The sequence below is a fragment of the Amblyomma maculatum genome, chromosome 10 (genome assembly GCF_055883805.1).
Source record: "Amblyomma maculatum isolate TAMU_Amacu chromosome 10, ASM5588380v1, whole genome shotgun sequence".
In the NCBI taxonomy this organism is placed as follows: Eukaryota; Metazoa; Arthropoda; class Arachnida; order Ixodida; family Ixodidae; genus Amblyomma; species Amblyomma maculatum.
The window spans coordinates 45,885,345-45,899,789 of record NC_139353.1 but is presented as its reverse complement, the minus strand read 5'-3'; positions in this window follow the sequence as shown (position 1 = coordinate 45,899,789).

Below are 14,445 nucleotides of genomic sequence, written 5' to 3'. Positions count from 1 at the left end.
TCACATTATTATTATTATTTCTATGGATATGTTGACTCCTCCATCCAAATCCTAAATAATTAATCTTGCTCAAGTAGATGCTAATAAGATTTCAATTTTGATGTTGACTTTTTTTTTTTTATCCTTGCGCTTATCTTACACTTGCTAGATCTAGCGGTATTATAGTACACTCGTCCGATTATACGGTAACTTCGAAGCACGCAATATACCAGCAGTTCCTAACAAGTTTTTGTCGGTTAGCAGAGTTCAGGGGAACGCCTGTGGTCGCTATAATATCATTCTTTCAAAACAACAGTGGCGATATATCGCCGGCTTCTTCCTACAGAGTAAGCCGCTCCAAAACCAGTAACCCCATCATCGCATCAGAACCACGTTAGAGGCAACTTCCACCTTCTTCTTTGAAAACAAGGGGGGGGGGGGGGGGGGGGGGAAGAACAGACTAACTACCTCGCTTGATTATTCGACGGCAGAAACCTCTCCCCTCTAACTCTCAGGTTCGTCCTCCCTCGCGACCTCAATCATAAAACTCTCCACTCCTTTTTCCTCCATCCCTCCTGTGTTAACGACGTTGTTTACGAAAACTCGGCCAAACTGCTTGAAAACAGGGAACTTCCCTCAACAACCATAACCCGGTTGACAGCAGCGACTAGGTCAGCCTTGGAAAGCATGGACTCTCCTGCTCGGTCTCACTTTTCAGAGGGACCGAAAACAAGCCTTTCTATGAAGCCCCCACATGAGCCAATTTGGGGCTTGCCGGACCGAAAGACCGTAGCCACTCTTATACGCAGGGTCAGCACTAAACGGCTTTTCGCTAAAAGATGAGTGTTTTTATAAGCACGTTTTTTTTTTTGTTTTTTTTTTGTCGTGGTATTAAGAGGCTTGTTATGATGAAAACCGAAGCGCTAAATTAATGAAAGAAGGTTTTACGATTTAATGAAGTTTAGGAGTGAGTGATGATGTGGCCCCTGTGTCACCGTGCCCTGTGTCCAAGCAACGTTCATGAGTAATATGAGAATAAACCTGAGAAGCTTAGCCGTTCGCGGTACGCCAGCCTAACATATTGGACAGTATGAAGAGAAAAAAAAGCGGTTGGTTCGACAACAAAGCTGTAACAGCTCCATGAACAGAAGCACTGCATAGATAAATGTGGAAACGCATCGCACTGAACTCATCATGCATTCATCAATACAGACTTTCCCTCTGTATATATACTGCAGTTTTGTCCTCCATACTACATTGTTCTCGAAGCAGCACTTTTTCTCTCTATTCTATCTAGTGCATTGTGCTAGCAGCTCAGTTTCTCAGGTTTATGACGGCGCCCAAGTATTACTGTAAATCTGAAACGTCTCGATGAGCTAATGGACGCTAGTGCAAACACTGTTGGAGATTAACAAACACTTTTAAGCTGTTCGAGTGAACGCAGGACGCATAATACAGTGCAACTACATCTCCAACGAGGGTCTCCGGGAAGAGGCGTCTACGGAACTGCTCGTGTCAGAGAACCGCGAGAAACGTAGCACTTCCATGGGCTGTTTGAAGGTGCTCGTTTATTTGCAAGTACGCAGCGTACAGCGCTTTTGTGCTCGCTCTGCACTCCGCAACCGCTTGTCTTCGCAATGGGGAAAAATCTACAGAGCCAGAGCGCGTTGTCTTGTTATGCACCCGAATAAAGTCACGGCTATCAGCAACCAGCTTCTACATAAATCATATATTATAGTATTCGGAAACGTCGTCATTTCGAGATACCTTTAAGGCGAAAGCCTTTAATGACTCATCGTTGTCGTCAGCAAAAGTGTCACGCTTTTACGGTGCTCTGATTGGCTGAGGTGGGGTGACGTCATAGAGGTCTCGACCAATCACAGGGCCCTATCGTTTGGTAGGCGATGCCAACTCGGGCCTCTCCTTTCACATGGGAGGTTGATGTCAGAATCGGCCTGCCAAGACTCTTGCATTCACGTTATACCTAGGCTACGCAGACAGGCTCATACGGCTTGGTTAAAGCAGGGCTTTATATATTGGCTGGTAGCTTACGCTATCTAGCTATACCATTTCAGGCGTCCGTGTGGCGCCTTTCATTTGATGCTTCCTCGAACGCCGCACCACACAGCCTATAGAAGCAGATGCAGTAAAACCAGGAATCAGCGAAATGACAAACAAAGGCTTTCGCCTTATCGCACTTTAGTGGTCTAAAGTGCCACAAAAATTTTAACTGAACTGGATGTCTCGACAAGTATTTTTTTATAAAAACAAATCATTTAGACTCGTCGTGTTAGTGAAGGCTTTCATAGATGGCGCCTCCTTCAACAGTCACGGAGCGAAGGGACCTCGCACGAAGTACTAAATCCTTTAGGGTGGCATAATGGCATGTTATTGGTGGCAATTTTTTGTGTCGATTTCAGTAGAACATTTGACTGCCTCCACCATAAAATATTAGTCAATAAACTTCTCTCGTATGGAATTCGCGGGCCATATATGCTTGGATCATTGAAAGTTACAATAACAATACGGCCCAGCTCGTACGCCTCAGTGAACACAACTCTTTCCTTTTGCCAATTAAATATGACATAGTGTTAGAGGCCCTCATGTTTAATGACTACATAAATGACATTAAAAGCATATATAAAACAGTATAATTCATTATATACGCAGATGCTGGCACTTTGCTTATTTCTGGTTTTAACATTGATTATTTGGTACCTAAATGCAACCAAGTACTTAAAAATTGCCTTCTTTGTAAAAAGTAAGTTGAATCAAGAATAATGCTGCCAAAACAAAAACAATTATTAATTCTTTTGGTAGGAATAAAAAGGCCCCGGTTAGTCCTAAATTTTAGTTTGATAGCCATCAAATGGAGGTTGTACACTACCATAAAATCCTTGGTATGCATTTTAATTTCTTTTAAACTCGGGCGCTCACATTAGTTAGCTATGCAAGAGACTTTTCTCGAAAACAAGGGCATTGTCAGGTTGTCGACATATACTTCCCAGGAAGATGAAGCCTCAAATATACCAAGCCTTGTTTAATTCCCAACTGTATTACTGTACCTTGGTGCTTTCTGCTGCCTTCAAAATGATTCTGAAAAAAAAAAAACTACTTGCATTATGTAAACGTATAATTAGGCATATTTCAAACATAAAGACGGTTACTACAAAAAATGCTCTCGAATTTCTTGAATTAGTTCCTATTACACTTATTTATAACTCAAGTTACCGACATTCTAGTGTAAATTAAGAAGAGATTGGCATGGGCAGGACATGTAGTGCGAAGAGAGGATAGCCGATGGTCGCTTAGGGTAGCAAACTGGATTCCAAGAGAAGGAAAGCGCAGCAGGGGGTGGCAGAAAGTTAGGTTGGCGGATGAGGGGAAGAAATTCGCAGGGTGAAGTGGATGCAGCTAGCACAGAACCGGGTTAAGTGGAGAAATATGGGAGAGGACTTCGCCCTGCAGTGGGTATATAGTCAGGCTGATGATGATGACACTTATTTAAAAATTGCGCGCACTAAATACATTTTATTTCTCCCGTCCTGATGTCACTAACCAGATAGCCACATTGGCATGTCTGAAACACCGAATCACTACTATACCGACAAGAAAACTGGATTTATTGGAAATCAGCCAACGCCGTACATTATAGAAATACCAAGTTCTGTGTTACAGCCGTCCATCATTACTAAAAAACTACATGCGTACAGTTGGTTTGAATAGTATAAAGATTAGATTCTTATTTTTGGATATCGATTAAGCTGTCATTATTTTGTTATTTTTCGCACCACTACCAGACACCTACTACGTTTTTCCCAAGTTGATATTTTAAAATGGTTTGTGCCGGCTTCCATATTTTTTAATCTGTTTGTTATGCTTGTTATGTACAATCATTGATGAGAGTAATTCTTGTTCTTCCATTGTAAATTAGAACTGCCATGAAGTGGCCTCCTGGGCCTCAGTCAAGTTACCTGAGAAGCTTTTAGCACAGGGGACCATCCAAGGCTCCTAGAAGAAGTTTAATTGAATTGAATTGAAAACTTCGAACCTTCCATGACCACGAGTTGTGACATGGGCCGATTTGAGAGGACGTGAGCTGCAATGTTTTTTTCTTCTTGCTTTTCTTTCGTCTATTGGAATTGTAGTTTTTGCGACAAAGATGTCACTTTAGAGGTAAAGTCGCATCTCGGCAACGCTGGGCATGAACAAACAAAGTGTGCAAGGTAGTTCGTCGAACAAGCAAAGTGGTATAGTCGCATTCCGACCGTTCCCGGCAACAACAAATAAAGTGTACAGCCGTTCGCGGCATTGCTCTACCAGCAGCTTTGTATGCCTGTATAGCGTTCCAGAGAGCAGCGTATTGCGGGGGCAGGAGAGCGGAGGCAAAAATGTGCCATGGGGAGGACACTTAAGCTCTGCATTTAAACGTATAAGAGAAAACGAGTAGTGTCACCCCTTTGGTGGCTTCCCTCACAAACCCTTTTCTTTTTCTAAAAACAGTTTTACTACTGGCTTAATAATTCATTTTTAGACGCAAACTTGCTAGCATAGGATCGTGTGCTGCCACTTTACTCGCGAGATCACCGAACATGGACATAGATTCCCGCTTTATTCGATCAGAACGAACGTGTCTGCGTTGCCTATTAGGGTATCGTGTCTAAATCGGCATCTAAAGGCCTTGGAAAGCAGGATTCCGATCTCATCTTCCAATCTCACAAGTGAAGCTCGAGTTGGCAGCACTTGCCCACTCGGTAAAGTCATGTGGCCTTGTGACGTCATTCAACCCGAGTCATTCCGTGGCCATGTCACCTGCCATCTTCCACCGGCCAGTGCCCTGCCCGTTATTTTTCGCCCACGATGCCGACAACGCAGTCACCAGGGCCCGCTTGCACGAAACAATTTTAAGACTGTCTTAGCTAATTTCAGACATCTTAAATTTGCGCGAAAAAGACACACACAAGACACACATGTCTTGTGTGTGTCTTTTATCGCGCAACTATAGGATGTCTGAAGTACTGCACTAACTAGGCCACCAACACATATTACTGTCTTAGCTAGGTCCAGACTTAACTGAGTCTAAAGGATAAGCCGTTTGCATGGCCGCTTAAAACTTGCGTCGAGGCTGGGCTTCAGTCCTGACTTGAATAAGTTGCTCACACGGTTACGACTCTAGTGCCGTCTTAGTCAAGGCACTAACACGCCAGGTACCTAAGTAGAGAAATTAGGGAAATACAGGGATGCGATGGCCCTGTCTCCGCTGTAAAATGTAAACATTCCCTCAGTAAAATCCGTGCCATTGCTTTTTACGGCTAAAGATTTTGTTATGAGGTAAGATGCTCCAAGTGGTTATTGAGGACATTCAGCGAAGCCATTCTGGTGAACACGAGCCGAACCAATCGGTTCGGCCGAGGCGTCTTAACGAAGTCTGGTTTTACTAAAGACACCTTTTAAGTCTGGACTTAGCTCGGAGTTTATCGTGCAAGCCGGCCCAAATTTTCTGAAGAGTGGGCTCTTTAATATATTGCGTTAAAAGACACCCGGCATTGAAGCAGCCAAGAATGTGGGCCGTCGACTTGTCGTTCCCCCGGCAACAGTAACCCTCAGTGGTGAATAAGCAGCGCAAACACTTCCTGCACCCGTATTGGTTTTTTTTTTTTATATTATTATCAATTAGAGCCAGGTCGGGACGAATCGAGTTTGAATTGCTGAAATGCCCTCTTCTTGCTGCAGTTCATTATTTCAGGTCGCATAGTTCTATTCACTTCCTTCATTTAAAGAAACAAAAAACCTAACTGTATCAGTGCTCCAACATGCAATATGGATCGCATTATCGAAGATAAAAAAAAAAATAATAACGACAAAATAAGTGAAAAGAGCTTGAACAGAAGGTTAGGTTTAATTTCGGGCGCGTTGTGCTTCTAATTCAAGCAAACTATGCTTCTAGGTTGGCTTCCTGTGAAGAGAGTGAAAAGGGGGAGTTAATGAACTTAGCTGCTCATGCGCCATTAGAAAGGCTGTACAGGCCCAGTATTACTTTTGACAACTTGAGACTTTTTACCACGACTTAGTTTCACGCAGCAAAATACTACTTTTGCCATTTTAATTTGATTTGTTGATTTATGGGGGTTAACGTCCCAGACAGATTCAAGCTCTATGACTCTGGGTAAATTACAACCACCCATGGTTCGTTAACGCGCTCTGACATCGTTAACGTACCCTAACGCGGGCGCCTTGCATTTCGCCTTCATTGAAAGACGGCCGCTGCCGCCGGGTTTGGAACCGGGTCCGCCGACTCAGTATTATTTTGATCTTGCCTCCGCGGAAAAATGCATATTAACGATGTTCCGTCCGGTGACAATGTGTCTAGACGGTGATATCTCCAAGCAAAAAAAAAAAAAGCAGTGCAATATTTGGTGAGCCTTTCTTCGTGCTTGTTTGATCATGCAAACAAAAGGGCTAATACGGTGTCCTCTAACGCAAAGGAGAGTAAGTAACATAATTTGTAGCAGTCCGGGCTTATGTGGTCTATCATTTCCTATATGCTACCTATAATTTACCTCCTGCGTAGACCTATTACATGGGCTCTTAACCACTTCCATTTCAACAATGGACTATACTTATTCCCATGTTTGTCATTTTTTGAGTATTACAACGGTGACTTTGGCGTTTGTTAGAGAACAAGTTAGATCATAGGTCTATACAACTGCAGATGCCTGAAATAATATTCATGAGAGGAATAAATGAAAGCTCTGAACAGAATTCCATTACAATTTCCAAGCTCTAAAGATAAGTGCGCAAGCATCTCAGACCCAGTTTCTCCTTAATTCTTCTGCAGCGCAAAAATTTAATCATTATCTTAATCAATATACTCGTCAGGCAAGTATATGCTACCGAGAAGGAAAATATGCGCTACCTGAACAGTTCTACCTATCGTGTCATCAAACATCCACTAAATGTGGCCAATAATTTCAGGTCGCCACATATGATCAAAAAGTGAATGTGTGAAACCGGAGCGTCGCTCATTAAAGGTAGCGTGGCCCGCAAATTACAACGTGAATCTTCGTACAGACTCACAGAAGAGTGTTGTGTTGTGTTGGGTTTAGTGGCGCATAAGCAACTTAGGCTATCATGCGCCAATTTCATGGTTAAGAGTGTTGTATTTATGTAATTTAAACTTACATTCTGTTTAGGACGTTTGCTTCTATTAAAAACCTGAAAACACAGGGCAAATCAACAAGCGCATTTTCACCTAAAAGCAAAGCTGGATGAAGAGGAATGTGTTGTTTGTAAAACTGTGTAAAATGTTTTTTCCTCAGTTGTTCAAGTTGTCTGCATGAGATTAAAATGTGGATGACTGTTAGCTCGTGTCCGCATGAATCACACAGGGGCTTATCCTGTTTAGTTAAAATGAAACTATGTGTTAAATGTGTGTGTCCTATGCGAAGACGGCATAGAGCCACTTCTTTGGAACGTTCAAGATGGGTGCTCGATTTCCACTCTTCTATTACAGGCTTTATGAGGTGTAGTTTGTTATTTGTTTCAGTGTTCCAAGTGGACTGCCATTTTTGTATCAGTCTACTCTGTACCAATTTCATGCAGTCTTGAGATGGTATCTGCACTTGTTTTATTTTCTTGTCTCGAGCTTTGGCAGCGCACCTATCTGCTTTTTCATTACCTCGGATTCCTACATGACTGGGTACCCAGCAAATTTTTATGCTTCGTCCTTCATCTGTAAGTGTTGCTATGCTGTGTATGATGTTTCCAAGTATTGGTATAACTGCATTTCTTGTGTGAAGGGCTGTGACTACACTTAGGGAATCTGTGTAAATAATACTTCTCCTGAGGTTTTCTTTCATTATTTTCTCTATGGCAACAGAGACAGCATAGCATTCAGCAGTAAAGATGGACGCGCACTGTGGAAGTCTCATTATTTCCTCCCATTCGCCTTGAACAACTGCGCTTCCGACATAATGATCTGTTTTCGAGCCATCCGTGTAAAAGTCTGTGAAGTTACTGTATTTTTCTTTCAGCTGAAGGAATTCTTGTATGAAGTGCTCTTGTGGGGTTATTGTTTTTTGGAACTGTGTAAGAGAGAGGTCGCAAACTTCAGGGACCAGGTACCAAGGAGGCAGAGGGTTAGGTCTTTTGGCAATGCTAGGTAAACAATCCGGTAGCTCAACCTCTTGACACATTTGCTCAAATCTTAGGAGCAGTGGTCTCACTGCATTGGGTTTGTTGGTGAATAGTGTTCTAGAAGGGCATTTAGTTACTAGAGAATAGCAGATATGCTTTGGCAGAGATCTGATTTTAAATATATAGGCACATGTAAGTGAAGTTCTTCTGATTTCAAGAGGAGGTTCATTTGTTTCCACAAGCAGACTGGATATAGGAGAAGTTCGGTATGCTCCACATGAGAGTCGAAGTCCTGTGTTATGTACCGGGTCTAGTTTTTTTAAATATGATGGTCTGGCTGACCCATACACTATGCAGCCACAGTCTAAGGTGGAGCGTACGACAGATCTGTAAATGTGTTTAAGGCATGTCCTGTCAGCGCCCCAGTGTTTACGGGAAAGAACTTTTAGTATGTTTAGAGATTTGGAAGCCTTTTTCTTCAGGACATTTATATGAGGAAGAAAGGTGAGTTTTTTGTCAAAAGTTACGCCTAGAAATTTGTGTTCGTTTTTCACCGGTAATTTCGTTTTGTTCAGGTGTAGTGTAGGATCTGTTTGTAAGCCTCGTTTGAGAGAGAATAGGAGAGCCACTGTTTTTTGAGGAGAAAACTGAAATCCGTTTGTGTCTGCCCATGCTGCTAGTTTATTTATGGTCAACTGCACCTGTCTCTCACATGTAGATACGTTAGAGGATGTGTATGCAATCTGTAGATCGTCAACATAAGCTGAATACATTACGGATTTCGGGATAACTGTGCTTATGGAATTCATTTTTACTATAAAGAGAGTTGTGCTTAAGACGCATCCCTGTGGTACGCCATTCTCCTGTACAAAGTTCTTTGAAAAAGTTGAGCCCAAACGCACACGGAATGAGCGATTTGACAAGAAGTCCTTTAGACAGTTTAACATCCTACCACGTATGCCTAAATATGCTAGGTCACGGAGGATGCCAAACCTCCATGTAGTATCATACGCCTTTTCCATATCAAAGAAGACGGCAAGGCAGTGCTGTTTGTGAATAAATGCTTCACGAACAGTGTTTTCAAGGCGGACTAGATGGTCCGTGGTAGAACATGCTGTTTTGAACCCACATTGGTGTATGTCTAGAAGTTCTTGGGAATGAAGGACAAAGGCTAATCTGGTATTAAGAACACTTTCAAAAGACTTTGCTAGGCAACTTGTGAGAGCTATGGGTCTATAACTGCTGGGGGCCGTTGGTGGCTTTCCTGGTTTCAGGAAAGGCACAATAATAGCTTTTTTCCAGGCCTCAGGAATACTCCCGGATACCCATACTTTGTTGAAAAATTTCAGAAGTGCTTCTAATGCAGGTGTAGAAAGATGTGCTAGCATCTGATAGTGAATTTGATCTGGGCCAGGTGCAGTCTTCTTGCCGGCAGATAGAACAGTGTTTATTTCTTGTAGTGTTATTAACTTGTTATATGTTTCATTAGTACTTCCACTTGTTGGCAGTTTTTGTTTTTCGGCCTTGTTTTTGTATGTTATAAAAGATTTTGGGTAGTGTAGTGAGCTTGAAATTGCAGAAAAATGATCGCCTAGAATATCTGCCTGTTCCTGTAAGTTTGTTTGGGTGCCAGGAGATGTTAGAAAGGGGACTGTGTACGGGGAGAAGTTGCCATCCAGTTTGTGAACGAGCTCCCACATTTTTTTTGATGTGATTGAGCTATTTATTGATGATATGTATTTTTGCCAAGAAGCCTTCTCAGCGTTTCGGCGGATGTACCGTGCCCTAGCTTTCGCCTGTTTGAATTTTACGAGGTTTTCGTTTGTAGGGTACCTGCGAAAGGTTCCCCAAGCTTTGTTTTGTTTCTTCTTTGCATCTCTGCACTCCTGATAATACCAGACTTTGCGATTTTTCAGTACCGCTCCTGAAGACTGTGGTATAGCTACAAATGCTGCGTCAATGATGCAGGCCGTAAATTTTTCATTTATCTCGTCAACACTGAGTTTTTCGGAAAAGACCTTTTCCAGGCTGGCTTCAGACTGGAATAGAGCCCAGTTCGCAAGGTGCAGCTTCCACCGCTTGGGTTTGTTTAGAGTGATGGAGGGTGAGGGTGTTAGGCTGATAATGACAGGCAAATGATCACTTCCTAGAGGATTGTCAAAGACGTCCCATTTAAAATCAGTAAAAATTGATGGGGAGCTAAATGATAAATCTAAAACGCTCATTTTCCCCGTGCTTGGGGAGCAGTATGTATGCTTTCCTGTATTTAGCAGGCAGACATCATTGTATAATATAAAATCCTCTAATATACGACCTCTAGTGTCTGTCTGATCGCTTCTCCAAAAAGTGGAGTGCGCATTAAAATCTCCAACAACCAGATATGGTTCTGGCAGTTGTTCTAAAAGCTCTTCCAGATCATGAAGGGTTACAGTTAGGTGCGGTTGGAGATACAGTGAGCATATAGTTATTGTTTTATAATGAATGATAGAGACAGCAACAGCTTCGAACTTGGTTTTGAGGCTAATTTCACGTGTTGCTACTCCATTCTGCACTACAATAGCGACACCTCCAGATAACCTATTTGCTTCTTTTCGGTCGCAGCGAAAAACGTTGTGTCCTTTTAAAATGTTTTGGTGTGGTCCTAAGTTAGTTTCCTGTAGGCAAAGGGCTACAGGAGAAAATGAATGTAAAATGTCTTTTATATCGTTGTAGTTGTTTATGAGACCTCGGCAGTTCCAGTGTATGAGGAACGCCATTTTTTTTTTTTTTTTGGAATGTACCTGGATTTAGGTTTCAGGTTTTTCTGGTCCTGTTATACGAGGTTTTTCTCTCCGTTTTCTTTCTAGAGAGTTATGCCGCCGCTGCAGCGTGGACGAGGAAGGGGTTGTGTCCATTGCCTCAGGGGCTTTGGACGTTTGGGGAGAGTTAGGAGTGTTGGTTGCAGGCTTCCCTTCTGGGGGAGAAGCCTTTTGGGCTGTTGGCTCTGGGGCCAGTGTGCCCTGTTTCTGCGATGGCAGGGCAGCTTTCGCTGCTTCTGCCTGGGGCAAGGATGGCCCTGCCTGAGGCTTACCCTCGGCGGAGACCAAATCCTGTTGTGGTGTGCTGCCCCCATGCTCCACCACATTGGAATAGTTCGGTTTGGCTGTGAACAAAAAAGTGCCCTGTTTAACAAGATATCGCTGTCGTGCCTCTTTAAACGTTATGTTTTCCTTGACTTTTATGGTAATGATGTCCTTTTCCTTCTTCCAAGAAGGACATGACCGTGAGTACGCGGCGTGTTCACCTGCACAGTTTGCGCAGTGTGGCGCAGCTTCACACTCGTCAGATTTGTGTTCATTTGAGGCACATTTTGCACATGTTTGTCGGCCACGGCAGCTCTGGGAGCCATGACCGAATCTTTGGCAGTTGAAACAACGTCTAGGGTTTGGAATGTAGGGCCGGATGTCTACTTTGATGTAACCGACTTCAATGGATTCAGGGAGTTTGCTGGAGTTGAAAGTCAGAACTATGTGCTTTGTTGGTATTTCTTGGTTGTTCTTCCGGATTTTGATCCTGTGTACACCGATTACATTTTGCTCACAAAGACCTTCTAGAAGTTCTTCTTCGGTGAGTGACAGGAAGTCATTCTCTGATATCACGCCTTGGACTGTGTTCAAGGATCTGTGAGCACTGACCGTTATTGGGATATCCCCAAATGTTGTAAGTTGCTGAAGGTTGCTGTACTGGAGTTTGCTTTGCAGCTCAAGCAGGAGATCCCCGCTAGCCAGTTTACTAACTTTGTATCCTGGGCCTAGTATGGTTGTGAGAGACCTAGATACTGCAAAGGGGGATATTAGCCGAGCTTGTTTGGCAGGGCTTTCACTGTGGATCACATGATATTTAGGGACAGTGTCATGCTTTGCTGAAAAGAACTGGGCTGATACATCGGTCCGCCTTTTCTTGGAAAGGCGATCAGTTTGTTTGGAGGAAGAAGCCATAAATAATGTATGATGTTCGGCCGCGGCGCCAGCCACCCACCATGGAGCCCAACGAGGGGACGGGGCAGGAATTGGCAGGCAAGTCCTGTCCACGTCAGCTGTACACCGTAACTATAACCTAATATGGCGTAACTCAGGGTAGTCAGCCACACAAGGTTAACCCTCGCCACCTGGAAGTAAGGAAAAACCGGAAGAGAGTAGAGGACAGGAGAGTTGTAGGATAGAAGATAGGAACGTGAAAGATGAAGGGGAGGATAGGAAAAGGCGACTGCCGATTTCCCCCGGGTGGGTCAGCCCGAAGGTGCCGTCTATGGGAAGCGTGGGCCAAAGTGGTGTGTTGCCTCCGCCGAGGGGCCTCAAAGGTCCAAACACTCGGCATCGGCTCAACCACCAGGATCCCTTTTTCCCCAGGCACGACGATGCCACGCACGGCTAAGCGTGGGTGCTCGGGGTCCGTGGTGTCGCACAAAACACACAAACACCTGCTTTAACAGGTGCCCCCTGCGGGGACAGAAGAGTATAATAGTATTAATACGCAAATACGATTTCCGTAATTTATCACTGTTTTTTTGGGCCGTGCAGCCTGACTTTGCAGAGTGCACTGCCTGTTCTGACTACGGCGGCAACGTTAGGCTTTTTGCTTTCGTGTTAGTGGTAACATCTCTGTTTTTTCGAAACGATCCCTATCAAATTCTACAAGCAGTGCACGCCAAAAAAAGTGAATGACATCAATGTCATGATTTTTTTAATTGGTTAAACTGTGTTAAGCTGCAATTTTTCCTCACTAGCTACATTCTCGAATAATTCTATTAGTTGGTCCTTGAGCCTGTCGCTTTAAATGTAACTTTTGATGAGCGTTTTGAGGATACGTTCGAGCTCTCGTCATTGGCATCTGATATCGGCGAAATAAGCTGGAATATTCTTTCTGAAAACGTTTTCCACGCTATTGGGAAACAGTGCAAGAAGTGCACTGGAATGAATGTGTTGAAGTCAATGAACAATTAACAGCGATTGTCGTCGAAACCTTTGGGAAGGCTCCACCGACGCAACCGCGTCAGCCCACAAGTACGGGCAATTTTTTTCCAGCGTTCTAAAACTGGGTTAAACTCGCGGAGGAACAAAGGAAGTTGCGTTCGCTCCCGGAGAGACGAAACGACCGGGTGCCTCGAAATGACATGGCCAGAGCTTCCCATCTTCCATCATTGTGGCGCCTCATCTACAAAGCAAATGCCTCGGCTCTGAGGAGCCCTTTGAACGGAGTCTCGTGACATAAAGACAAACGAGGCCTTTCAACCTATTCTCCTGCCTACCACGATTCAGCACCAGCGCCACAAACTGCACCGTGTGGAAGCCTTTTATGACCTGGTGTTTTTCGCGACTCTTAACATCAACCACAAAAAAAGAGGGGTTTGGACCAAGCTGCCTAACTTGAGGCTCAGAGGAAATTAAGTGAAGTTAGATAAAAACGCAGAACACATGCCCCGTAGTCTCAAATACACAAGGAGAACGTGAATCGAATAACTGCTGAGAACGTCATCAAACAGCACGCATCTGGCCTGATACACAAAAAATGCACAAAGTACGTGGGTGCGACCGCCACAAGAAATGCGATCCTCGATCGGAGTTAATGATTCGTTTATGAACGATCTTTACTGCATGCAGCAGTCGTGGCAAACAAAAAAAAAGTAAAATCAATACACGAAATACCGGAAAGGCTCTTCTTGGATGAAGATAAGTGAACGCTTCATGAAAGGAAATTGTGTTTCTAAGGTCAAAGGTGAAAATGTGATTACGAATTAGAAAAACAAAAATACTGATTTTACGATGGTGCGTAGAGAGATATATGAAGGAATTATCTCCGATCAGAGCCAACGTATCTTGCCTAACGTTGACAAAATATGAGAAAGTGACATCCTATATCATTTCCTATTTAATTGGACATCCTTCTTCTATGTTATTGGCTCTGCTGAGTATCGGACACGTTAGGCTACACTACACACCAACCTTCGCAAGTTCTGCAGTGAACGCTAGGCAGGATTTGGAAGGCGATGGGCCTTTTACTCGCACCTATAGAAAGCAGTGATCTGCATGAGCATACTACACCCTGCCCCGTCTTACTAAATTTCCCCTTTATTCTACTGGCGCGCCTCTAAATAAGACCGCTAATAACCCATTGACCGGGAGCGTAGTTTCACTGGAGTCTAGCAGAACTAGATCGAGACTGCATCTACGGACCCGTTTCCTTTCTGTACTGCCAATGGAGTGCACATCTCTAATTAGAGTGCGCTCCAAATATGCGAATAAGCCTTCTTGCAGTTGCCTTGTTTCACAAAACTTTCGCAACTAACTAGGC